At 39.6% G+C, this 24079-nt stretch overlaps 1 protein-coding gene across 2 annotated transcripts in view; it reads left to right on the top strand.

Annotated features, from left to right (window-relative positions):
• LOC311167216 (diphosphoinositol polyphosphate phosphohydrolase 1) overlaps positions 1–24079 on the top strand; it is a gene marked incomplete at both ends in the record, with an annotated part of 138800 nt that overhangs the window by 36477 nt on the left and 78244 nt on the right. The window lies entirely within an intron of this gene.

Below are 24079 nucleotides of genomic sequence, written 5' to 3' on the forward strand. Positions count from 1 at the left end.
CCCCATGGGATATTTCAAAAACAAACCGCCCAAACCCTCCCCTTCCCCAAGCTGTTTCTGTGATAAAAGGGAATTCAGAGAAGGTACATGTCTTGTGGATCCACAAAGAATAGCTGCCTTGGAAATGTAGAAGATGCCTCTGGAAACGCATTTCTCTCCCGTGCCCGGTGGTAAAATGGCAGTTAAACTGGAAACAATGAAGGACAGTGAAACTCAATATGTTATATTCCGGCACTCAGCAGTGGGCTGTGGTGGCAGGGCTGCAAGTACAGTGTGCACCGTGTGGAAATGCGGGGACAGGAACTTGACCCGTTAGTTATGAGAAGCTGTGGTGGAAGAGAGGCGATTGCCAGAAGTTGCTGTCCAGAGATACTTAGGCGGAAGCGGGAATTTAAATTATTCCCTAAAAAAATTTCGTGAAGCGCTAATTGTGCTGTTGAGGGGTAGTGTGTTAGCTTTCAGCGAGACAGAAAGGGGATTTGGAAATGTATACTTTGTGTTTCCTAGCATCTTTCATAAAAGTCCCCAGATGCATTGTAATAAGGGTGCTAGGAACCTCCATGCTGTAAATTTTGTACCGAGTTAAGTAAAGTAAAATTATTGGTGGTGTTTACAGCACCAGAGGCTTTGTTCTCTTCATTATCATATCATATTATGGGAAATCAGATGGGATCACAGGCTGTTAACTGGAGGGAAAACTAATTAGCATAATAACATGTCTTGTTACAGTACTATGGTTAAGTCTGTGAGCACCCCAATTATAAGTAGAAGGGTGTATAATTTAGTTGGATGAATGATGCAAGACTTTATTTGTTTAAAAAAAATCATACTGGTAATTGAGAACATGTGAATATTTTGGATAAATTGAATATCCTTTATAGATCATCAGCAAAATAAGGAAGATCTGATTTTCCATTTTCTGTTTAAGTTTTTTTATGTACTGACATTAGCAGCATTCATGTTAAAACATTTGATCATGGAGCTTTCCTCTACCCAATTTCTTGTCGAACATTGGCTAATGAGCAGAAGATTAATGCAAATCTTTAATTTTAGGTTCAGTTATGTTACAGCTAAAACCTAGGAAAGAAATTAATGAAATGGGTTCACTTTAGACTTGTTCAGTTCAATGAAACAAGTATGTGTTAAGAACCTACTATGGGTACATTAGTCTATAAGGTGGGGTTTAAAAATAAATATTCCTTCCTGCCCCAAAAAAGTTTAGTAGTTTTCATTGGGATTTCTTAATTGGGCGGTATTTTGGACCACAAAATAATCTCTAGGGTGCTGTTCAACTTTCAGATTATATAATTGTGTTGGAAGGGAAGTAATTTGTTAGTTCCAGGAGAACTTTTATGTTCTCCATAAAAGTGCCCCTAACTGGAAGTATTAAGTGCCACATATTGTGTGAATGTGAGATCCAAATTCAATAGGACGTTAAACCCAAATTTTTTTTTTAAAGGGCACTAAAGGCTTTAGTCAAGATGGAACAGTTTACAGAATATTACTAGCATTAATATAATAGTAATGTAACTATAAATAGGACCTGATTTATAAATTTAATTTGATAGTTTCAGGAAACATACAATGTAAAGTGAAATAGATGGAATATACTAGCAGATAATAGATCATGAATCAAAAACCGTCTAGCATTCTGTTTTTTTCAGCCCCCCCCCCCCCAAATTATAGGCCAGTAGTAGTAACAGGTGAAATACTGAGCCGGGTTAGGATGTGTGTGACCATAGTCAGAAAATTTATTGAGCAAGTTTATGGAGCACTCACTGTCAGGTTCTGTAAAACTGTTATGAAGGAGGCAGGCATGCAGGAGGCAGGCATGTTATGAAGGAGGCAGGCATGTTATGAAGGAGGAGGCATGTTATGCAGGGAGTTTTAAAATCTAGTGGGAGAGAAGGAAGCAGACCCAATAACATGATGAAAATGAGTTCCGTTTTCTCCAAACCTCTAGCTGCTTTTCCTGTTGATAAACAAGAACCACAGCAGGAGAATCCCCCTACTAACAGGTTTTTTGTATTGACATTTTTATGTTAGAATCTTTTTTAAAAACATTTTTTAAAGATTTATTTATAAATACAAGAACTGGGGTACAGGCCGGAGGGTTGCGGGGAGGGGGGTGAGAGGATTCACCAGAGACAGAGTGGGGAACAGAACAGGCAGATTGACTGAAATATACTGCTGAGAGGAGCAGCGACCGAGTTAGGAGAGGTCTGCTATGCCATGTGGGTAGCTCCCTGGCTGGGGCTGTGGATAGCTTCATAGGTTGCATCTTAACCCCTTGCGCCACCAGGGAACCCTTTATGTTAGAATCTTTAAGATTTGGGCATTTGTGATAACTAACATTTCTAGTATAGTACTTTGAACCTGATGTATAGGTCTTGCCCAACCTTAGCTTTAACCAGCTTGGCATATTGAAGGCTTGCTGTCGTTATTCTGTAAGCACTTACTCTCATATACCTGCAACTCTGTGGACTCCTACCCAGTCTCAGTGTCACTTGTATTGGTCCCTCTTCTATTTATGCTTATCTGGTTGTTATGATGCAGTGTAATTAAGTATGATGTAAACTAGTTACATTTCAGTTCAAAAAGAATCATTTTGTGAGAAGTATTTTCATTGCTTTGAAATGACTAGATGATTTCAGGCCAATAAAGAAATGACTGCTCAATTACATGGATAAGCAAACTCATAAAGATTGGGGAGGGAGTCTGAAACGTCTCAGAGGACTCTGCACATAGGTTACTGATAGGATGTTTTCAGTTTTTTATTCTGAAGAGAAACTAGAACTGGAAAGTATGGATGTGATGCCTGAAAGACAGCTACAATAAACATTCCTACTCCAGATCCTGGCCCTCCAGGATACAGCTGTATTTTAAATCTGCCATATATACTAATTACTATTTTATCATAAACAGTTTGGAAGGCTGAAGCTTATCTTGAGTATGGTTTTATTGTACTAGATTAGTAAATGTGACTTTTATATTGCTCAAAGTACTCAACTTTGGCCCTTCTAAAGCACTTCTAGTGAGATTCTCCCTCTTCCTTACTCCTTTCCTTTTTTGGAGCCTCTGTGAAGACAGGAATTGAGAGATACTAGGAGTGAAACTGGGAATTTTCCGTGTACCCTCCCTGAGGCAGAGTGGGGGAATGTATCACAGGTATTTTAGATAGTTGAAATATCTAGTAGAGTGAAATACTCTTTTCATCAGGTCGGTGATACAGACTGTACCTGGGAAAGTGGAAGCTACTCCTAGAGGGTCTGTTTTTACTGAAGGAAAGTGAAGTGAGCACTGGTAGTACTGGTAGGAGCCTATCAATTAAATTTCCCCTTGGATTAAAACTGTTTTTAGGGGGCCTCCCTAGTGGTGCTAGGGGCTAAGTGTAAGCACTGTGAAGCTATCCGCAGCTACTGCAGCAGGAGGTGGATCCCCAGCCAGGAAGCTCCCCAATGGCGCAGCAGACCTCTCCTGGTTCGCCCGCTGCTCCCCTCAGCAGTGTATGTCAGTTAATCCACCTGTTCTGCTCCCCACTCTGTCTCTGGTGAATCCTCTCACCCCCCACACCTCTGGCTTGTCCCTAGTTCTTGTATGCATAAATAAATAAATCTTAAAAAAATTTTTTTTTAAAAAGAAAGGATAAAACCGCCCATAAGGGTGTTAGGATTTTTTTGTTGTTGTCGAGTTTTTTCCATCTGGAATGCTGCATTTCTTGGCAAGGGGTTGCTTCCCTTTTCTCAGATCCCTGAGTTCACCAGGTTGGATGGCGAATGATTGATATTGAAGATCCTCAGTGGGCAGAGGCTCTGGTGGCCTGAGTGTTTGTCAGTATAAATTCCCCAGAGGAGTAGATGGAAGGACGTCACTGCAGACCACACCTTTCCGTAGGCTCTAGAGAGGGGAGTAAGGCTCAGGTGGCAATCCCAGAGGTGATAACCATGACGAAGGGCTTCCAGTAGATCCCAGGCTGGTTGGGGAGTCCTTTTGTAGCATATTTTGGTCATTGTCCAATATTATGTTGCTATAAGATCGCAGTGGGTGCGTTGATCCAGTCATCTGTCCAGACATTTCTGCTCCTCATTTATCTGAATCTTTCTTGGAGGGGTGTGTTGGGGGTGTTGCTTTTCCTTGTGCCTGCCTAATAATACCCTTAGTCAGACATTTCACCTATTACCTCCTTTCCTCCCTACTTCCGTAGATGTAAAACTCGGATCTGAAATCATACAGCTTCATTCTCTTACTTTTTTACTCTTAGGTCATTTATCTTTTTTTAGTAATACTGTGTTGTATGAAGCAATGTGTAAAATATGTGTATGGAATGAAGCAATCTATACTTTTCTTCATACTTTAGTACAAGGGACTATTGAAGTATAGGTTTCTTTATTCATTGCTTCAGCTCGAATCTGTGTGTTGCCCTGGGAATACACACATAAATAAGACCATGGTGCCTGCTAAAGTCCAGCCCTCTGCTTCCTATGCTGTGCCCATCCCTTCTTGCCTACCCAGTGGCCGCACCCCTGTAGTTGTGCCATCACTCTTGCCTGTCACCTTTCCTTTTCTACTTTATCATCCCCAGGACACCCAGGCTATAATACGCCCATCTTTCAGAGAACGCTCCCTTGGCCCTGTCTTTCCTCCAGCTACCCTCTCTTTGTTCCCCTTCACAGGGAAACTGTTCCATATTGGTTGTTTTTACTTAACACTCCTAGTCACATTCGTATTCATATTCTGTCTCTCTCATTGAGGTATAGTCTACATATAATATACTGGTTCTAGATGTGTAACATAATGGTTCTATATTTGTGTATATTTAGAAATGATCACCATAGTAAGTAGGTAACATCCTTTACCATACATAGTTACCAAAATCATTTTTTTAAAGAACTTTTAAGATTTACTCTTTTAGCAACTTTCAAATATGTACTACAGTATTATCATTCATAGTTACCATGTTGTACATAACATCCCTAGGACTTATTTAATTTATAAATGAGTTTTGACCACCTCCACCCATTTTTTAGAGCCCCCCCCCCCCCGCAACCACCAATTGATTGTATTGTGAACTTTTTGAGATTGCACATATGAGAGATCATATGATACTTGTCTTTCTCTGACTTTTTTCTCCTAGCATAATAATGCCTTTAAGGTTCATTTGCATTGAAGACAAAAAGATTCCACTCTTTTTGATGGCTGAATACTGTTCTATTGTCTGTATATACCATATCCTCTTTAACCATTTATCTATCCACGGGCATTGTAAATAATATTACAGTGAACATGGGAGTGCATATCTTTTCTTGCATATTTATCCATTTTCTTCAGATAAATACCCAGAAGTGGAATTCCTAAATCAACTGATAGTTATGTTTTTAATTTATTGAGGCACCTCCCTACCTTTTCTACAGAAACTGCCTCAGTTACATTCCTGCTAACAGTGTACAAGGGTTCCCCTTTTTTCATCTCTTCACCAACACTTGATAATAGCCATTCTAATAGCTGCTAAGTGGTACCTGACTATGGTTTTGCTATGTATTTCCCTGATGATTTATGATATGAGCATCTTTTCACTAACCTGTTGGCCATCTCTGTGTCTTCTTTGGAAAAATGTCTGTTCAGAGCCTCTGCACATTTTTTAATGGAACTGTTTGTTTGCTATTAGTTGTAACAATAATACTTTGTATATTTTGGTATTAATCCCCTATCATATATGTGTGTGTGTGTGTGTGTGTGTGTATATATATATATATATATATATGGTCTGCAAATATTTTCTCCATTTTAATTGTCTTTTAATTTTGTTGATTTCATTGTTGTGCACAAGCTTTTTATCAGTAGTTTGATGGGTCCACTTACTTATTTTTGCTTTTATTGTCTTTGCTTTTGGTGTCAAATAAAAAAAAAATCAGTGCCAAGACTGATGTCAAGGAGCTTCCCACCTGTGTTTTCTTCTAGGAGTTCTATGGTTTCAGGTTTATGGTTTCTTAGCTATTCTCTCTTGAACTCATTCATTTCAGCACTTTTCTTTATGATACTTTCGAAGCTACTCTTCAAGATAATCTACAAGTTACCAAATTCAGTAGCCAGTTCTCAATCCTTATGATTTCCCTCCCCTGTCCTCTGTCTCTTCTCTCCTTTCCCTAGATTGGTGGGAAGGATAGAAAAGGAGTTTAAGGTATGGTCTGGCTTACATGGAGCTGAAAAGCCAGACTTCAATTCTGCCTGCTCCCCTTTCTGCAGCTAGAGACAAGGGCATAAAAAAAAAAAGAAAAAAAAATAGAGACAAGGGCATATTGCTACAGTGAACATATTCCTACTAGATTTAGGCTAGTAGATCTAGAAAGAAGGTATTTTGACTTAAACAGTGCCTCAGTAGTAGTCTAAACAATGTGTCAGTTTAGCAAACCCAGTCTGACCCAAACAACTGCTAAACTGCTTTTCAGGGGCTTCAAGGTGAGTTAGTAAGTAGCTTCCAAATCCCAATTCTCTCCTGACACGTATAGCCACAGTCGCCACATCCTCAGACTCACAGAAACTATGCACACACACACCCCTCTCACTCCATTCCCAGTCATTTCCCAACGTTAGAAGTCTCCCTGGCTTTTAATATAATAAAATCTCAATATACATAGGTAAGTGTTGAAATTCAAAGGTATTTACCACACTTAGTTTCAAATAATTTCTAGGAAAAATTGGCAAACCTCTGAGAGCTGAATATGTGAAAACTTGGTTGAAAAGATCATCACAATAAACCTTCTTGTTTAGTGTGAAATAGGAAAAAATTACTAGAAAGATAAACCCGTACACAAATGTGAGCATCAAAAGTATTTGCAAAGCACTCCCACTTTCTTGGACCTTTTATCACTTAAATAATGTGTGCTTATGCTTCATTTTTAGTGTACTTATCCAAAAAGCAGACCATTTATGCAGAATCTGGTTAAATATCTGACAAGATAAGATCATGCTTTTTTTGTAGTTTGATGTAATCCCATTTATTTAAATTCTTTGTTTCTTTTGCCTTTAAAGATGAATCCACTGATGTATTGCTGAAGTCAGTATTGTAAAGTGTATTGTCTGTGGTTTTTTTTTTTCCTATGTATTTTGTGTTTTCAGGTCATACATCCAAGTCTTTTATCCATTTTGAGTAAATCTTTGCATATGGTATGAGAGAGTGGTCTGGTTGCATTCTTTTGCATGTGGCTGCTCATTTTTCCCAACACCATTTGTTGAAGACTTTCTCTAGTGTATACTTCTGACCTTTTGTCATACATACATACATACATACATACAACTGTTCGTATAAGTGTGGGTTTGTTTGTGGGCCCTCAATTCCTTTCCATTGGTTTGTGTGTCTCTTTTAATTTCTAATAGCATACTGTTTTGATTACTGTAGCTTTATGATATAGCTTGAAGTGTGGAAAAATGCCACCATTCATTATTTTTGTCAAGATTCCTTTAGCTATTCAGGGCCTTTTATAGTTTCATATGAATTTTGATAACGTTTATTCTCTTGTTTTGAAGAATGCTGTTGAAACTTTGATAGGAATTGTGTTAAATTTGTATACTGCTTTAGGTACAATCACCATTTTAACAATGTTAATTCTTCTAGTCCATAAGCAGGGATTATCTTTCCATTTCTTTGGGTCTTCTGTTTCCTTTATTTTTATTTATTTATTTTTAAAGATTCATTTATTTATGCATACAAGAACAGGGGTGTAAGCCAGAGGTGGGGGGGGTGTTGAGAGGATTCACCAGAGAGAATGGGGAGCAGAACAGAAGGAGCCACTGAAATACGCTGCTAGGGGAACAGCCGGAGAGGCAGGAGAGGTTGCTCCCTGGCTGCCTGGGCATCGAACTTGTGCTGTAGTGACTGGCGATAGCTTGATAGCGCTGTCTTTACCCTGTGCCACCAGGGAGGCCCCTCTTTTGTTTCTTTTTTTTTTTTTTAAAGATTTATTTATTTATTTATACAAGCACTGGGTATAGTCAGAAGCGCGGGAGGGTGAGAGAATTCACCAGAGCCAGAGCGGGAAGCAGAGCAGGCAGAAGGACTGAAGACACTGCTGAGGGGAGCAGCGGGCGGCAGGAGAGGTCTGCATGCCATGTGGGACCCTCGCAGGCGGCTGGGGATGGAACCGGTGCTGCAGAGGCTGCGGGCAGCTTCGCAACCCAGCGCTTAATCGCTGCGCCACCAGGGAAGCCCCCTCTTTTGTTTCTTTTAACAGTATCTTACAGTTTTCATTGTACAGTTTAAGTTTACTTCTAGGTCTTTATTATTTTTTTTTTAAGATTTATTTATTTATGTATACGAGAGCTGGGATACAGGCCAGAGGTGTGTGTGTGTTGGCGGGGCGGGGTGGGGGGGCGGTGAGAGGATTCACCAGAGACAGAGTTGGGAACAGCACAGGCAAACTGTCCGAAGTACACTGCTGAGGGGAGCAGCAGGCGAGACAGGAGAGGTCTGCTGCACCATGTGGGTTGCTCGCTGGCCGGCTGGGGGTTATGGACCGCTTCATAGGTTATGTCTTTTTTTTTTTTTTTAAGATTTATTTATTTATTTATACAAGCACTGGGTACAGTCAGAAGCGCGGGAGGGTGAGAGAATTCACCAGAGCCAGAGTGGAGAGTAGAACAGGCAGAGTGACTAAGTACACTGCTGAGGGGAGCAGCGGGCGGCAGGAGAGGTCTGCGCGCCATGCGGGACCCTCCTCCGGTGGCTGGGGAGCAGCCGGGGATCGAACCGGCGCTGCAGAGGCTGCGCGCAGGCAGCTTCGCAACCCAGCGCTCAACCCCTGCGCCACCGGGGAGGCCCCATAGGTTATGTCTTAACCCCTTGTGCCACCAGGGAGGCCCCTACTTCTAGGTCTTTAATTCTTTTTGATGTGATTGTCAATAGGATTTTTTTTTTTTAATTTCAGACCTTTTCTAGGTCATTTCGATATAGGAATATATTGTAAATTGACTTGACTTGCCATTATACCAATTTATTGTTTCAGTTAAATTTCCCGTGGAGTCTTTAGGGTTTCCTTTGTGTATATTCATGTCATCTGCAAATAGTGATAGTTTTACTATTTCTTTCCCAGTTTATATCACTTTTACATCTTTCTCTTGCCCGCTTGCTCTAGCTAGGATTTCCAAAACTATGTTGAATTGCAGTGATGAAAGTAGACATCCTTGTTTTGTACCAGATCTTTGAGGAAAAGTTTTTAGTTTTCACCATTTGAATATGAGTTAGCTGTGAGTTTGTCATATCCGTCTTTTATTCTGTTTAGGTAGGTTCCATCCCCATTTTTTGAGTTTTTTTAAATCATAAATGGATGTTGAATCTTACTGAATGCTTTCTCAGCATCTATTGACATGATTTTTCATCTTTCCTTTTCTTAATGAATTGTTTCCTTCTTCCTTCCCTGCCCCCTCCCTCTGCTTCCCCTCCCTCCTCCCTCCCTCTGCTTCCCCTCCCTCCCTCCTCCCTCCCGCCTTCCCTCCCTTGCTTTTTGTGATATTTTTGCTTTTGGCATCCGAGTAATAATGCTGGTCTCATAAAATGTGTTTGAAACATTCCCTCTTCCTCAATTTTTTTGGAAGAGTTTGAGGAGGATATATTCATCTTTGAAGTTTCGGTCAAATGCGCTGTTGAAACTTTCTGGTCTTGGGCTTTAGATTGTGTGGAAGACTTTTGATTACTGTTTCATTTTCCCTGCTTGTGATTGGTCTGTTAAGGTTTTCTATTTGTTCCTGATTTGGTCTTGGAAGGTGGTGTATTTCTATGTATTTATCCATTTCTTCTAGGTTATTCAACTTACTGGCATATAGGTGTTCATAGTAATCACTCGTGATCCTCTATATTTCTGAGATGTCTATTGTAACTTCTCTTTTGTTTCTGATTCTATTAGTTTTCTCCCTTTTATTCTTTGTGAGCCTAGCTAGAGGTTTGTCTTTATGTTTTCAAAGAACCAGCTTTTAGTTTCATTGATCTTTTAGACTATCTTTTTGATTTCTATTTCATTTATTTTGCCCCTGATTTTTTGTTGTTTTCCTCCTTCCACTGGCTTTTGTTTTTGTCTGTTCTTTTTACTTTGTCTGTTCTATGTATTGTCTCTTCTTTTTATTCTCTTTCTCAAGATGAGATGTTAGATTATTTAGTTGAGCTGTTTTTTGTTTCTTGCTATTAGCCTGGATTGCCATATACTTCCCTCTTTTTCCTGCATTTGCTGTGCCCCATATGTTCTGGTAGATTGTGTCTTCATTTTTGTTTGTCCCTGGATATTTTTTAATTTCTTTGCTTTTTTTTTTTCTCATTAGCCCATTTGTCACTCATTAGTGCGTTGCTCATGGACTGATATATTTTAAATAACTGACAGTTTACTTAATGTTTTCATTAGCTTATTCTTTGCATAAATGACTTAAATTCAGTCATCTACTGAATATGCTAAACCCTGACTCAGCACTGTTTTAACTGCCACTGCAGTGCTCATTTCTTCCAGAAAGTTTTCAGTTTGGGTAGACTGCCTTTAATAATAATAAGATGGGGCCTCCCCGGTGGCGCAGCGGTTGAGCGCTGGGTTGCGAAGCTGCCCGCAGCCTCAGAGGCGCCGGTTCGATCCCCGGCTGCTCCCCGGCCACCAGAGGAGGGTCCCACATGGTGCGCAGACCTCTCCTGCCGCCCGCTGCTCCCCTCTGCAGTGTACTTCGGTCCTTCTGCCTGCTCTGCTCCCCGCTCTGGCTCTGGTGAATTCTCTCACCCTCCTGCACTTCTGACTGTACCCAGTGCATGTATAAACAAAACAAACGAATAAATAAATAAAAACACATGCCTCTTTAAAAAAAAAAATAATAAGATGAAAATTTTAGGTTTTATTGCTAAAATGAGTTATAAAATTAACTCAGAGAGTATGTGTATAATTATAATTCTGTAGTATCTTCATAAGTTCCATAACTTTGTTTAATGAGGAGCTATCTTTTTATTTTATTTTATTTTTATTTTTTTACATCATAGTTCATTTTTAAACAATATTTGCTTCCCCCCATCCCCTCAGGTGTAGTCCCCATAGAGTTTATAAGGAGCTATCTTAGCTTCATTTGTTCACCAGACACTACAAGTGATTTTTCTTTCAAAAAGAAAACAAAATTCCTTTTACAAAAGTAATTATGGTATCTATAAAGATTGAGGAGTTTAAGGTGTATAGAATATAAAATCTGAACTCCTGAGGAGTTAATTGTTGGTAAGAGGCACTTTAGACTAAAATAATGAGGGAAATGATGGTGACCAGTATTTATAGGAATTTGGGAGGCATCTATGAAGGGACAATTTTCTGAGGTGTGTGGGACCATACCTTTGTGTCTTGGTTGGATTTGAGTATTTGATGGAGAATATTCCAGGTGGAAGGATATTGGGCCAGATCGGCCATGAGAAGTCGGAGGCACTAGGCTTACGTGAGGACAGAGCTAAGTGGTGCCTCCCCACGCCCCTGCTTGGACTGTCCACCTGTCTTCTTTTGCCAACAGTCTTTACCACTCCTATGGTAAGGACTGAGGCCCTTTGTCAGTTGTCATCTACCATGTTGTGTTGACTGAGATGTTGTTGCCTTTTTAAAGTAAAGAGGAAGGTGAAATGTTCTTTGTACCTTTGTAAATTGTCTCAAAGGTGGGAAATGGAAGATAAGATAAAAAAGGGCTGCATATGTGTGAAAAACTGCGAGTGCTTGTAATTCATTGTGGATATGAAAATATTTCTATCTCTTTACTTTGAAAACATGAAACACTGTGCGATGTTCTAGGGAACAAGACAGACAGAGCCCCGTTTCTTCAGTCTGGCAATAGAGAGAGATAACTAAGCCAGCAATTGCAATACAGTGTGATATTTTAAGTAGAGGATTTTAAAATAGAGTAATAATTCCTTAATTCAACAATTCTTTGTCATAAACAATTCATCTTTATGACAACTTGAGTGTTAGGAGAGGTACCAGACAGGGCAGCATACTTGGTATTAGTGGGCCTTGTCTCCCATCCTCTGCCCCCTTCCCTCAGATCCTCATTTTTGGAGCACCTATATTTGATTAGGTAGATGCCCAAACCTGGTGGCAAAAAGGGAAGGAAAAGCCTTTCTTTATACAAAGAAAGCTCCTGTCCCCTGACTGCCTCCTCCTCTACTCCCAATCTGTGCTGGGAAAAAGAAAAATTAAGAGGACTTAACCCAAACCAATATCTGGGAGAGGAATAAAGACTCTTTCTCCTCTTCATCCCCAAAAACTTAAAAACAGGAAGCTCAATAGAGAACACTACCAGTTTTAAACCTTGAAACTGCCACTGGAACCAGGAATATCCTTCAGACTTTAACTTCATCATATTAATACTATATTATTGAGAATTAATGGTTATTATATGTACATAAAATGGATTTATTCTAACCACTTGAATTTTATTTAATCCCTGTGGATTACTTTCAATTTTTTTTTTTTTTAAACTAGAAACAGTGCTGTGGGAGAAAGAAGAGAAGATAGGAATTCTTGGGTTTGATAAAATGTGTGACTGGGACTGGGAAGGACTTGGTAGAGGACTTAAGGGAGGATATGCTGTACTCACACTGAGCAGAAGAGGCCAAGGGCAGTTGAGCCAATTGCATACACAGTAGAACCTCTGGAGGAGTTTGGGTGCAGGGTTTTGGAGTGTCTTGAACTTCTAATTTTTTTTGGCAGAAAATCAGAAAGTATAGAATAATGTTTCTAAAGAGTCATTCTGTGATTAATTTTAGAAGCGTCATGTTTAGGGAATACGGTAAGTATTTATAATTTCTAGGGTTTCTGGCCAACTCTTTCCTCAGAGCATTCTTTTCTTTATGGAGAAAGGCCCTCTTTGGAGAGACATGCAACCCTCCATCCCATTATCTGAACGTGTGCTAGCTGTCTTCCTTGGTGTGGATGCTGGACTCAGACTCTAAAAATTGATGGCTTGGTGCTTGGAGTCTGGGTCCTGAGTCCTGTGGAAGGCAAGAGAAGGGCACTTGCTTTGTGCTGAGCAGTTGTTCATGCAGTAGACACAGGCTGTGGCTTTTGCTGCCAGCTTTGGAGTACCTATGGTTTCAGCCTATCTTCCAAACCTGTCCATGTATTCTTGTCACTCCAATTTTCTGAACCTCTGATATTTCTTCCAGTACATTTCTTTTGGTGACAGATGACCAGACTTCACATCTGGTGCTTGCAGCCCAAGAATACTGTCTAATACACTGTGTGGGTAGTTTTTAAGGTTACCTCCTTGCTGACCTACTGCATCAAAAGAAATATATATTTGTTGTATTACAATTATTTTATAGAACATTTTCATTTTACTTACAAAGTGGGCTTTAATGCTTCTTTCTCCCTTTTTTGTGGTAAATTTCTTCATGAAAAAGTTTATAAAATTGATTTTAGGGCCTCCTGGGTTGCGCAAGGGGCTAAGTCTGAGCACTGTGAAGCTATCTGCAACCACTGCAGCATGAGTTCGGTCCCCAGCCAGGGAGCTGACCCGCATGGCACAGCAGACCTCTCCTGCCGTGCCTGCTGCTCCCTCAGTAGTGTACTTCAGTGGATCCGCCTGTTCTGCTCCCTACTCTGTCTCTGGTGAATCCTCCTCACCCCCCCACACCTCTGGCCTATACCCCAGTTCTTGTATACACAAATAAATAAATCTTTGAAAAAATTGATTTTAACTTGCAAAAATATAATCCACTCAAATTAGAGCAAATGGAACACTACCTAAGCTCTGTTATTTTTTTACAAAATGTATCAACAGTTTTTTCCTTCCACACCACCATCCATTTTAGTCCCTTTACCTTTCTTCCTCTACCCTCCCTCTTAACCTCAAGCCCTCCTGTATTTATTAATGTCTGATAGTTTTGTATTTTGCTATATGAAATAGTCTACCATGTAAAAGTCCAGTATTTGTTTTTGTCATTCTGACTTGCCTTACTACACATAATTCCCTCAAGCTCCGTCTATTTTGCTATAAATTATTGCATTTCATCTTTCCTTATGGCTGAATAGTATTCTGTTGTAGCTAGACCTCTTCATCTCGATCCAGTCATCTGTTGATGAATGTTTAGGATGCTTCCATGTCCTGCCTATTGTGGAAATAGCGCTGCAGTAAACATTGTAGAGCATGTATTTTTTTGTGTTGATGGTTATATATTCTTTGGGAAAATGCCCAAGAGTGGGATTCCTGGGTCATATGGTATTTTCTATTTTCAGTTTTAAAAATGAATCCAAATAGCTTTCCATAGTGGAAGAACCAGTTACGTTCCCACCAATAGTGTAAGTAGTCATGTTTCTCTTTCTCTGCATCCTCTTTAGCTCTTGGTGTTGTGGATCTTTTTAATATGTGCCATTCTCATGGTTGTGAGATCTCATTGTTTGAAACTATTTCTCTCTTATGAGAAGCTATTTCTCTCTTATGAATATTTTTTGGTATACCTGTTGGCCTTCTGCATTTCTTCTATGGTAAATTGTTGATATCTGTTGCCCATTTATTAATTGGATTGTTGGTCTACTGATGAGTTGTATACTTTCATTTATCTGACTTGGCTGTTAGTCCCATACTGGCTATATGTTGTGTGAATATTTTCTCTTGTCTATTGGGATGCTTTTTAATTTTTTAATATATTTTTTTCCTAAGTGCAAGCTTTTTAACTTGCAGCAATCCCAATTGTTTATTTTTGCTTTTATTTTCCCTGCCTTCTGGATTGAGTCATCTATGTATTTAATTGTTATAGGTCTTATATCTAAATCTTTTTTTTGTTAAATATTTATTTATATCAGAGCTGGGGTACAGGCCAGATGTGCGTGAGGGTGAGAGGATTCACTAGACACAGAGCAGGGAACAGAACAGGCATACTGACTGAGACACTGCTGAGGGGAGCAGCGGGGGAGACAGGAGAGGTCTGCTGCGCCATGTGGGATTCTTGCTGGTCAGCTGGGATCGAACTCTGCAGAGGCTGTGAACAGCTTCACAACACGGCGCTCAACCAGCTGCACCACCATAAAGGCCCTTATATCTAAATCTTTAATCCATTATTTAAGTATACTAAACCATCCTTGCATCCTTAGGATAAGTCCCATTTGATGATGATGTATACTTCTTGTGATATGTTATTGAATTTGATTTGCCAATATTCTGCTGAAGATTTTTGCGTGCATGTTCATCAGGGATATTGATCCATAGTTTTCTTTTGCTGTTTTATCTGGTTTGAGTATTAAGATAATGTTGGCATTATAAAATACATTAGGTGTGTTTATTTTTGTTGATTTTTAAAAAATGATCTGAATAAAGTGAATTTTTAGTTCTTGTTTGAAGGTTTGATAAAATTCATTTATAAAGTTGTCTGATCCTGGGCTTTTGTTTTGGGGAAGATTTTTAAGTTGCTATTTCAGTTTCTATGCTTGTGGTTGATTTGTTCAGTTCTTCTAGTTCTTCCTGACTTAATCTTGATAAACTGTATTGCTCTAGAAATTTGTCTGTTTCTTCAGGATTATCAAATTTATTGACATATAGTTGTTCATAGTCTCAGTCTTTTGTACTTTAGTGCTATCTGGTAATTTCTCCTCTTTCATCATTCTGTTTGTTAATGTTTTTTCTTTATATTAGCTTAGAAGTTTATATATTTTACCTTTTTTTTTTTAAGTTTTGTTTATTAATGCATATAAGAACTGGGGTACAGGTCAGAGGTGTGTGGGGTGGTGAGAGGATTCACCAGAGACAGAGTGGGGAACAGAACAGGCAGACTGACTGAAATACACTGCTGAGGGGAGCAGTGGGCGAGACATCTGGGTCACCTCCCTGACCAGGGATCGAACTCATGATGCAGTGGCTGCGGATAGCTTCATAGTGCTGCGTCTTAACCTCATGCACCACAGGGAGACCCTTGTTTATCTTCTTAAAACCAACTCTCTTTTTTATTAAATTAATTTTTTTAATTTAACTTTTAAAAGATTTATTTATTCATACAGAGCTGGGGTACAGGCCAGAGATGCAGGGGGTGGAGGATTCACCAGAGACAGAGTGGGGAACAGAACAGGAAGACTGACTAAAATACACTGCTGAGGGGAGCAGTGGGCGAGATGGGAGAGGTCTGCGGCGCCATGTGGCTAGCTCCCTGGTCGGCTGGGGATCGAACTTGTGCTGCAGAGACTGCGGATAGATTCACAGTACTGTGCTTAACCCCTTGTGCCACCAGGGAGGCCCCTAAAACCCTTTTGTTGGGACGCTTTGCACTCTCCACAGAACAGAGACTAAAATAACCTATTATGGAGTTATTCCCAAATACAGTCCTCATGTACATATACACAGTCCAGTATACATGGTGATTGTCTCAAGCATGTCTTTGTAGCAGCTCGGCCCTGCCACCACTGTGCGTGGCTGAGTTATAACAAATCTGCTATAACTTGTAGATTCCCTGTCACTTCTCTGCTTCTCCCCTTCTGCTCAGCTTTGTTCCCTGGCAGTTAATTAAAATCTTCTGTCACTGCCATAGCTACTGCTGCTTCTGGAACCACCATAGCCACCTTGGCTTTGTAGTTTGGCAAAGTATTGGCCTTCACCTCCATAGGGGCCAGAGTTTCTGTCTCCAAAGTTCCCTTCTCTCATGAGTCTAAAATTTGAAGATTGATTTTGTAATTGCCAAAAATCATTGTAGCTTCCATCACCTACAGAATTCCTTCTGTCGTTGCCAAATTCATTATAGCCATCTCTACTGCCACCATATCCGCCACCACCAAAGCCACCTGGACCAGTGAAATTTCCTCATGACCATAGTTGTCATTCCCACCAAAACCAACTCTACAACTACCACCAAAGTTTCCAGAACCACCTCAACCTCTTTGGTTGAATGAATTACAAGTCATATCTTGCTTAGCTAAGAATTTCTTACTCAGTTTTTGCCATTCACAGTAGGGTATTTCTGAATCACAGTCTTGTTTACAGATCATGGTCATCAAAGGTTACAAAAGTAAAACCTCTTTTTGCCACTGACCTCTGTCAGTCATGTTTTCTGTACTTCACATTTCCCAAACTGTTTAAAATAATCTCTTAGGTGATGTTCTTAGGTGTCTTTTTTAATGCCACCAACAAAAATCTCTTTCACAGTCAAGTGTACAACAGGTCTTTTAGAATCTTTTGTTCACACAGCCCTCTTTGGTTCCACAATTCTTCTATCCACTTTGTGTGGCCTTGCATTCATGGCTTTTCAGACTTTAACTGGTTGTTTCAAAGCTTAAACCTCTGATGAAGAGCTTCAGCAGCTGTTCTAGCTTCTTGGGAGACTGTGACTTACACATGATGGCAGTGGAAGGGGAGCTTTTATGATCCTTACTCAGTGGTGGCCGTGGGTAGAAACCATATGTTCTATTCTTGAAAATTTTCTGTGTACACTTGAGCAAAATACATATCAACCATTTTTTGTTAGAGTATTCTATAGATATCTGTTGACCTATTTGGTATAGTTCCTCATTTTAGGCTATTACCTTATTATCTATCTATTGATCTGTCCATAGTTGTAAGTAGAGTATTAAAATCCCCTAGTCTATCTGTGTTATTGTCAATATCTCTTTAGCTCTGGTAGTAGTTATTTTATGTATCTTGATGTTCCATCATTGGGTCCATATATATTTCTGTGCTATTTCTTCTTGTCGTATTAGGCCCTTTAATCATAATGTAATGTCTGTTCCTGTCTCTCTCTTTTAAAAGATTTATTTATGTATACAAGAACTGGGGTGTAAGCCAGAGATGCCGGGGGCGGCGGTGAGAGGATTCATCAGAGAGAGTGTAGAGCACAACAGGCCTATCTACTGAAATAACACTGCTGAGGGGAGCAGCAGGCGAGGGCAGGATAGGTCTGCTGCTGCACCATATGGGTTGCTCCCTGGAGGGCCAGGGATCGAACTTGTGCTACAGTGGCTAGTGATACCTTGATAGTGCTGTCTTTAACCCCTGCTCCACCAGGGAAGCCCTGTTCTTATCTCTCTCTCTCTCTCTCTCTCTTTCTTTTTTTTTTTTTTTAAGATTTATTTATTTATACAAGCACTGGGTACAGTCAGAAGCGCGGGGGGGTGAGAGAATTCACTAGAGACAGAGCGGGGAGCAGAGCAGGCAGAAGGACCAAAGTACACTGCTGAGGGGAGCAGCGGGCGGCAAGAGAGGTCTGTGCGCCAAATGGGACCCTCCTCTGGTGGCCGGGGAGCAGCCAGGGATCGAACCAGTGCTGCCAAGGCGGTGGGTAGCTTAGCAACCAAGCGCTCAACCGCTGCGCCACCAGGGAGGCCCTGTTCCTATCTCTTAATACCTTTATTTGGTTAATCTGTTGTAAGTATAGCTGTTTGTGACTATTCTAATTACCATTTACTTGTAGGATTGTCTTCCATTCTCTAAGTCTTTGCTTGTCTTTATTGGTAAAATGGATTTCTTCGTATAGCAGAAGGCTGGACTGTGTTTTGAAATCCATTCAGCCACTGTACACACCTTTTAACTGGTGAATTTAGGCCATATATTTGAGATTTGAGGTGATTTTTGAGATGTAAGGGTTCAATACCATTTTTTTCGTTAGTTGTCTTGTCTTTTTGTTTTTTGAGGTCTTTCTTTTATGTTTTGTTTAGGTTCCATTTCCATTGTCTTAAGTGTTACTTCTTTTGATTTTGCTTCAAGGTTATCATGATGGAGTTAATATATGATGGAGTAGTTGTGTGACCTATTGGATGATCTGATTTCATACCTCTTTCTGGTGGGCTACATTCTTATTCTTCTCCTACTCCATGTTATGATTTAATTGTCTGTTACCGCTATATTTGTTCTGTTGCTTTATGATAAACTCTTTTAACACTTCTTTCATGTGTGGCATAGTGCTGATAAATTTTTTTGATAGTTTTTACTTTTCAATAAGGCACATTACCCTTCCGTCTTCAGTGTTAATCTTGCATTAGGATTCTAGGATTGGACATCTTTTTAATTATTTTAAACAGCTCCTTGCTTGTAGTGTTTCTACTGAAAAGTCCACTGACAGTCTTAGTTTATTTCTTATAGATTACCCCCTTTAAAAAAAAATTATACATACAAGAACTGGGGTACAGGCCGGAAGTGCGGTAGGTGAGAGGATTCATCAGAGACAGAGTGGGGAACAGAACAGGCAGGCTGACTGAAATACACTGCTGAGGGGAGCAGCGGGCAAGACAAGACAGATGAGGTCTGCTGCACCATGTAGGTAACTCCCTGGCAGGGGATTGAACTCATGCTGCAGAGGCTGTGGATACCTTCACAGTGCTGTGCTTAACCCCTTGCGCCCCAGGGAGGCCCTAGGTTACCCTTTGTCATCTTGATGTTTTTCATATTCTTGTCATTGGCTTTCAACAGTTTTATTATAATGTGGCTAGGTGTGTGTCTATCTGGTACTATTTTGTTTGGAATTCTTTGGTCTCTTGCATCATGACATCTTTTTTTCTTTTCCTATGTTGAGATTGTTCTCAGCAATTATATATTTAACTAAATATCCTATGCCATTCTCTTTCTCTTCTTATGGACTCCTCATGATGTGGTTATTATTTCTTTTTGGGTTATCTCAAAATACTCTTATACTGTTATCATTAGATTTTTGTTCTCTGTCATTCTTTTTGTGTGTGTTCTGACATTGCCTCTCAGGCTCACAAATTCTCTCCATTGTTAGTCCTCTGTTTTTAAGTTGTTTGTTGTAATACCTACTAGTACTGATTGTAACTCTCTCAAACTTATTTTATTCTGTTCCTGTTTTATATCATCCATTGTTTTTTTATATACTGTGTTATTTTTATGAAATGCTTACCAAAGTTGTCATACTCCCCCCACTCTTGATGCCTATAGTTTTTCTTTTTTAGAATTGTCCTAAAGAATATTTGAGAATGTGTGAATTTTTAATATTTTAAAAATTCGTGGGTGTCAAGGACCAGATTAAAATGTATTTTAATATTCAAGTTTCTGAAAGCTGTAGGATGCTTCTGAGAACACACATCTTGTAGTCTCTGAATTTTATCTTGGTTATCAAGGACTTATTGAGCCCTTACTTTATTCAAAGCACTATTCTAGGGATAGTGATGACTTTTTAAAAATGTGGGTATGTTATTGCTCTCCAGGAAGAATGCTTTTCTTAATCAACAAATTAATTAAATTTCTTTTATCCATTTTAGTACAGTTGAACAAATGGCAGGTATATGTCTTTTAAGTGGTTTCAGATAGAAAAATTGCAGAGGTAGGACTTAAAGTACATGAAGTAATTGGGGGAAAAAAGGAAAGACTGCTCTGGAGGTATTTCATGTTGAAGGCAAAACACTGAAGTAGTCAGAGCCTCCCTGGTGGTGCAGGGGGTTAAGATGCAACCTATGAAGCTATCTGAAGCCACTGCAGCATGAGTTTGATCCCCAGCCAGGGAGGTGACCCACATGGGGCAGCAGACATCCCCTGACTCGCCCACTGCTCCCCTCAGCAGTGTATTTCAATCAGTCTTCCTGTTCTGTTCCCCACTCTGTCTCTGGTGAATCCTCTCACCCTCCACACCTGGCCTGTACCCCAGTTCTTACATGCATAAGTAAAAAAATCTTTAAAAAAATACTGAAGTAGTTAATCGTGGGCTTTAAGAAATGAATAGAATTTAAAGAGGTGGGAAGGAGGAGAAAAGGTATTTTAGGCAAAGGATCTAGCAAGGTAGGAATGAGCTTGTATTGCATGCCAGGGATTCTGTGAACACATGAGCCTGCGTTGAGCCTAAAGTCATGGTAGCATAAGAGAACAAGGGTGTGGGAAGGGGAAGTTGTGGGTTCGGAGTTTGGGTTTGACCCCACCATGGGGAACTATGATTGTCCTACAGAGGATTTTTGTGAAAAGGCTTGTTCAAGTGTGGAATGCAAAGCAAACTAGATGGGATTTTTCACCACAAGGAATGGTTGGGAGAGTGTTACCCTAGTCCAATATTGAGCGTCATGGTAGTGGGGGGATGGAGTGAAGAAAACAAGAGATATTACAATAGAAGAAGTGGACAGATTTGGTAACAGATGGTACATTAAAGACAAAAGGGGTTGTAGTTAAAGTGACTTAATTTTTGATCCCATGTAATAGGGCAAATGGAAATTTAGAATAAAGGTGGCTTTTGGAGTAAAGATGGGACATGGGGTTTTGTCATGTCAAATTTGAAGTAATGCTCTGAAGTGAACTGATGATAGTTGTAGGTGTGGGACTAGAGGTGAAGTGAGAAGTCTCTCTCTCTCTATAGAGAGAGAGTTGAGTAGAGAGTTAAGGGTCAGGGACCTTTATAAGGAGAATGGAATGTCAACATGAGAGAAAATGCACAAAGAAAAGCTGAGCTTGGGGCACCATAACGGTCAGAGAGGCTGTACCACAGAAACCGAAGAACATTTCCAAAAGGAATAGTGGATTATAGTATCAGAGTAGGCAAATACTATGAAGATGAGATGGAGCAATTCAATTAATAATGATTTTAGAAAGCGGTTCCAATAGAAAGATGAGGTAGATATGTGTGCTTTCCTCAAGGTTGGTGGGTGGATAAAAGAAAAAATATCTAGAGCCTAAATTATATTGATGTGAATTTGAGAGAACACCTTCAAGATGGCCCCATCCTTGTTAGAGAAGTTGTGTGTACTTACTATAAGTGATCTGGTGATAGGGAGTTTGAGTGTCGAGAAAAATTCTCAGAGTTGCTGTGGTGTGTTTGAGATTGAAATGATAGTTTTATAAGATTGGAAGTTGAATGGGTTGTGTCCTCATCAGCAGTTGTTCTACTGTGTATTGAGGACCATGGAGGACAAACTATGAACAGAAGAAATAATATTACAACTGTGGTAATTTATGAGGAGAGGATAAAATACATATTTAATATATACTTGTATATTAAAAGTAGAACTTTTAATAATAACCTTTAAAAATACATATATCAAAGTTCTATATATTTCCTTATCTTCCTTCATGTAGGAACTGGAGAGGAAATGGAGCAATGGAGATGGTCCCAGGTTGGGCGATAGAATCGGAGGCATCATATAAGATCAGAGGAGTGGAAAGTTGACTCAGTTTTTTCATCTGTAAAATCAGAGTAAATAACACCTATTCATCAAGTTGCTATGAAAGTGGAGTAAGGAAAGATAAAGTGCCTTCCAGATACATGCTGAGCACTTAGGAATTGTTGACCATAGTTACCAAGGTAGGAACCACAGTGGTCAACAAATAATGATGGTGTCATTGAGATAAGTGTTGTAAATGAACCTTGTCCAGAATGCCTTAGGAACAGAGTAGTCACTTAGGCTGAATTGAGAAGTTGGTAACAGTGAGAAAGGTGTGTATGTCTGGGTGTTGGAAGGTGAGTAGAAGTTTGCTACGGTTATAGTAAATGGTCTGTGCAGATCCTGATTTTTTTAACAAAATTTTTTAACACTCAACATAAATATACAAAGATTGACTTCAGTTGACATGTAATCCAAAAATATAGGTACTGGGGAAAAAAAAGACTTAATGCAGTAAATTGAGCTGTGTGAGTTAACTTGGAAAAAAGGTTAGACATGCGGTTATAGGATCTTTAAATTTGTCAGCCTGGGAGTAACCTTAGACGTGATCTGTCCAACTACTTCAGTGAGATAAGGGAACTGAAACTAAAAGGGTGTTTAATCTGTCTACTGTGATAATTCTGATAAAGTAATGTGCACAGAAGCAGAAAGAATGTCTTCTGACAGATTCACAAAAGGAGTTAAGTAAGTGGAATGGGGAAAATTTGACTAGAAATATATTTCTAAAACTATTTCCCAGTGCCAGCATTAATAATAAAAAAACCCCCACAAAATAAAACAGGTGGACTGAGAGGCTGTGAAACAATTATAGAAATGTAATCTATACCGACTTCAGCAGCATCTAGAGCTCTCTTGTCACTGTTAGCTGCAACTGATCACGCATCCTGGAGCTAGCACATGTGTGTTGTGGGAAGAAGCTAATTTTATCAACTTATTTTTGGCAAAGTTTGAATGCCGAAAACAATTATTTTTGAAGGCATTTTTAGTAGTCTTTCTTCCATTATGAAGATAATTCATACTTAATATTGCAAATTTGGAAAACATCCCCTCTCTTGAGCTAGTTTATAAATCAACCAGCATTCTAAGGTATCTCTCCTGCTCACGGTTTATCCTTTGTGGTTTATCCTCTGTGTCTCCATAGGGCTTTATACATAGCAGGGCTACAGTTGCTCTGAGGATGAATACCATTCAGACTCCAAATAATTTTCTCCAAAACATATGGAAGAAATTCTTTTCTTCATTATGGTTTTTAGTTTTTACATCATTGTTATTGATTGATACACAATTCTACAATCTGGTTATTCGTGAATAATAAACATTTTTTTCCCTAATCTGAACTCATCATACACATTTTAAATAACTACATGCTCATTGAATGGGTGGAAGAATTTACTTAAATGGTTCTGTGTTGTTGCATATGACATCGTTAAATCACAAAACAAGGTTGTGTTGGTGATCACGGTAATTATTGATTTATCTTTCTCACAAAGTACACCTTTTTAAAAATATGACAACCAGCCATTTTATTTTTTTTAAAGATTTATTTTATTTATTTATGCATACAAGAGCTGGGGTGTAGACTAGAAGTGTGGGGCAGGGGGTGGGTGGGTGAGAGGATTCACCAGAGACAGAGTGGGGAGCAGAACAGGCAAATCCACTGAAATACACTGCTGAGGGGAGCAGTGGGCAAGACAGGAGAGGTCTGCTGTGCCATGTGGGTTAGTTCCCTTGGCGGGGATCGAACTCATGCTGCCGTGGCTGTGGATAGCTTCATAGTGCTGAGACTTAACCCCTTGTGCCACCAGGGAGGCCCACAGCAGACTTTTTTTTTTCTTTTTTAAAGATTTATTTATTTATTTATTTATACAAGCACTGGGTACACTCAGAAGTGTAGGGGGGTGGTGAGAGACTTCACCAGAGCCAGAGCGGGGAACAGAACAGGCAGACTGATGAAGTACACTGCACAGCAGACATTTTAACCCTTTGCACTCTGAACCATTCTGGACATTGGCTACCAATGT

Source organism: Talpa europaea (assembly GCF_964194135.1).
Source record: "Talpa europaea genome assembly, chromosome: 2".
NCBI classification, from domain to species: Eukaryota; Metazoa; Chordata; class Mammalia; order Eulipotyphla; family Talpidae; genus Talpa; species Talpa europaea.